The 4,110-nt window shown below is 39.0% G+C and overlaps 1 non-coding gene across 1 annotated transcript; it reads right to left on the minus strand.

Annotated features, from left to right (window-relative positions):
• Nucleotides 1-3,777: 3,777 nt before the first annotated feature.
• On the minus strand, nt 3,778-3,884 carry LOC127109491 (small nucleolar RNA R71). Its single transcript, XR_007796769.1, has one exon. It is a non-coding gene; the product is annotated as a small nucleolar RNA R71 (small nucleolar RNA).
• Between the last annotated feature and the right edge of the window lie 226 nt (nt 3,885-4,110).

Raw genomic sequence — 4,110 nt, forward strand, 5'->3', positions numbered from 1 at the left:
GCAATACTGACACGATGCCATAGTTGACGACGAAATATTCACCATAAGTATCATCGTTAGTATCATCATACATATCGTCATCTGGTGACAAATTGTATTCTTCATCATATTGGGGGGAATACTCAGGTTCTTCCTTATTCGATTGAGGAGAATATTCAGGTTCCTCCTCATCCTCAACCAGAGATGTGCATTTTGTACTTTGGGTTGATACTATTCCTTTCTCTCCTGAAGAGTCCATGGTCATGGCCATTGTCTGGTTTGCCAAGATTTTCCCCTTTTCAACCCACATTCCTTTGGGATATTGTCTTTTCTGTCCAGAGGTTTCGACAGGTTTCAACTGTGAAGTCGAAGCCTCTTTCCCAGCTTTCTTGTTTCTATGATAGCGCCTCTATTGCGTTCTTGTCATGGTTTTTTTTCCCTTTGTAGTTAGGGGAAACCACATAAACTCTGGGTTCGACCCTCTTCTCTGAAGTCTCCGCTTCTTTCTCCAGATCAAGTACTTTCCACTTTGGCCTTTTGCTCCCCTTTTGACTCACAGGTTCCACCCACTTCTCTTGTGGGATATGCGACGGAGGACGAAAGGTCTATGGTTGAGGCTGCTGGAATTACCTTATGTACTCTTCATTTCTACGAGGTGCCCCACTTTTGTCGAACAAAATCCTTAGGATGTTGGGCTTTTCCTCTTCTAGTGCCTTCTTCTTGTCAGCTTCATACTTTTCAGCGACTTTCTCATCGAAAACAGTATTGCACCTTGGACATAACACCGCCTTAGACCCACTCACTCTGCATTTCTCTTGAAATCAGTCAAGTCTTCTCCAACTTGAGGATAAACTTCCTTTAATTCGTCTTCAATCTTTTTGTCGAAACCATCAATAGTTTCAACCATCATGCATTCAAAAGATTCAGCAGCCAAAGACTCGTTGAGACCATCAGAAGTCTCAACCATGCATTCAAAAAGCTTGGAATATAAGGCTTCTTCGACCTTCAAAGGATCTGTGTTTACATGTATCTTTGGCCTTTCGCCAAATTGAAGTCTGCCCACCTTCAAATCTTTCTGCGCCAAATCCCTGAAAATAACACATCGAGATGTTTTATGACCAAGAAAATTATGAAACTTATAGAATCCCCTTTTATTTTTATGCTCTAATGGGGAATCTTTTAAACCTTGAGGAATAATAATTTGACCATCTTTAACTAACAAATAAAATATCTCATCACATTTAGACACATCCAAAGTGTAAGTTTTAGCAACATATTTATCCATTTTCTCCGTTACGACGGGACTTTTCCCGTTTGATGGTTTCAATAATTTACACGTGTAAGGAGGTCTTGGATTAAGCTCAACCACGTTGACCTCGTTTTCATTGATAAACTCTTCATTGTCAGAAGAGTATTCGTCAACTGCTACATAAGACACTTTCTCTTTCTTATGGTATCTACCAGTTTTGGTCTTTTCAGCTTTCAAGCGTTTGATATGTTGAACTTTATAAGCTAATTGTGCCATATCCCTAAAATATTGTGTGTCTAATGATCACACTAAAATTTACGTATTTTCGACTCCGATTTCACATGCATTCTAGCTGTTTTATTATCATTTTGTTGTGTTATTGGCATGTTTTCCTTTGTTTTCAGGTTTTCACTTTAATCGAAGTCCCGATCGAGAAAAGGAGCGAAAAAGAGCCTAAAACCCTAAAATTCAGCATTTTGCTCTTATGGCCTACCCAATGGCGGGCGCCACAGACCAAGCCATGACGTGTCAAATGCAACTTCCATCAACTCCCACGTTTTCCCACTACTTCCACTAAGGTGCCCCATATTGTGCTTGTGGCGGGCGCCATGGCCTTGTGGCAGGCGCCACAAGAGGAAAAACGGTTCCCTCATATTTTCAAGTTGAAGGGCATCCAAGTCATTTCCATCTTTTTACTTGCCTATAAATAGAAACGCGAATTCACTCTTACAATCATCCAAACTTAGAGCAGAGACAAACTCAGAAGCAACTTTGTTTCACTTAGGCATATATTCAGTATTTTATAGTGGTAATCGCTTCGCATTGGAGTGTTACCACAATCGTGTAATCAAGTCCGTGATAGAGTCTGTAATCGAGTTTGGAGCACTTTGGAAGGAAGTTAATCCTGCCGCCATTTTCTTTTCCGCATTGCAATTTACTCAGCCCTCCGATTGGAGCAGGTTTTTATTACTTGTCTTTACTTTATTTATTTTCCGCACTCGCCTTTACTTTATTTATTTCCCGCACTGGCTTTTATTTTATTTATTTCCTGCACTCGCTTTTACTTTATTTATTTCTCGCACTCGCTTTAAATTATTTATTTCCTCGCACTCGCTTTAAATTATTTACTTTCCGCACTCGCACTACTTTTATTTACTTTCCGCACTCGCACTACTTTTATTTATTTTAATGCACTTTTACTTTACCATGTCTAGCTAAATCTATAAGGTTAGAATATAAGGATCATAATTGAACCGATAATCCGTACAATTGTTCGTAGAAATACTTAAGGGCTATTTTAACTTTCAAATTAAGTTTTCCCGCACTTCAATTCCGTTGGGTAAGATCGAAAGTCGTCCAACGTATTTTTAAATTTAATTGTTTTTAACTATTTCAAAAACAGCGAAAGCGCTTTGTTTAGTTCATTAGGAGATTTTAACATTAAGAAGAAAAGAGATTTTAAAACTATTTTCAGACGCGTTTATAAGTTTAGAGTCTGGTTCGTAAGAACCTCTTTTGGTTAAGAAATCCAGGTTATAATACTTTCCAACTTAGTCAAGATACTATATTTCTTAAAAATAGGTTTACTACTCTAACGCAATGCGCGCCTTTTTATAAGTGACAATAAGAGGGTTTGATTAGGGAGTACAACTCGGTTCTGAATACGCGAAAGCGACAGTTCCTGTTAAATTAGTTCTTTTCAAAGTAGGAAACACTGCCCATAAGTAGCTCTACTAGCAAGTACTTGGATTATCAATTAATTACGTGAATTACATTCGACCCTGTCTTTATTAATTAATCTTTATTCAACACTTTACTTTTCATTGCACACTACAAAAACACCTATTTTTGATTGCCTTTGATAAACACCATAACAATAGATAACGATAGATTGACACTTGGTCTTTGTGGATTCGACAATCTTTTATATTACTCTGACACGTTCGTACACTTGCGAAACACCGCATCAAGTTTTTGGCGCCGTTGTCGGGGACCAATTTCGTCAAATTTCATTTTCCTGTTGTTATATCATTTAGACTTAGGCTATTTCCAGCCGGTCAATGCGAAGAACTCGCAGCACCGGAAGTTTAAGCTTAGTATATCCTTTGGCGGAACCTGAACGTTACGCTCGCGCACGTTTATTCTTTCATAGAATTAAGAGAGCTATGGCCGAAGATCAAAACCAAAGACCTCTTAAAGATTTCGCTCAACCATCTAACGAAGAACCTAGTTCTAGTATAGTAAACCCAACCATACCAGCTAATAATTTTGAACTTAAACCATCCATGTTGCAACTAGTGCAACAGAGACAATTCGCGGGTCTCGCTACCGAGAACCCTAACCAGCATTTAAAAATATTTCTTCAATTAGCAGATACTTTTAAAACCAATGGAGCTTCTCCTGAGGCAATAGGTTTAAGATTATTCCCTTTTTCCCTCAGAGATAAAGCCCTATCATGGTTAGATTCCCTTCCACCCAATTCCATTACGACTTGGGATAACCTTAGAAGAGTTTTTCTTGCTAGATATTTTCCCCCGAGTAAGACCGCCGTTCTACGAAACCATATAACTAGATTTACCCAAAACCAAGGAGAATCACTGTTCAAAGCTTGGGAGAGATATAAAGAGTTGTTACGAGCATGCCCACATCATGGTTTAGAAAATTGGTTAATCATTCAAACCTTCTATAATGGACTTCATTACAACACAAAGATGACCATCGACGCTGCCGCAGGCGGTGCTCTGATGAACAAACCTTATCCTGAAGCTAGTGCCCTCATCGAAGATATGGCTCAAAACCATCAATCATGGGGAGCCGAACGAGCGACAGTTGAGAAGAAGGAAGCCCAAGGAGGAGTGCATGAACTAAGCTCTATAGACATG

This window comes from Lathyrus oleraceus, chromosome 7 (assembly GCF_024323335.1).
Source record: "Lathyrus oleraceus cultivar Zhongwan6 chromosome 7, CAAS_Psat_ZW6_1.0, whole genome shotgun sequence".
NCBI lineage: Eukaryota > Viridiplantae > Streptophyta > Magnoliopsida > Fabales > Fabaceae > Lathyrus > Lathyrus oleraceus.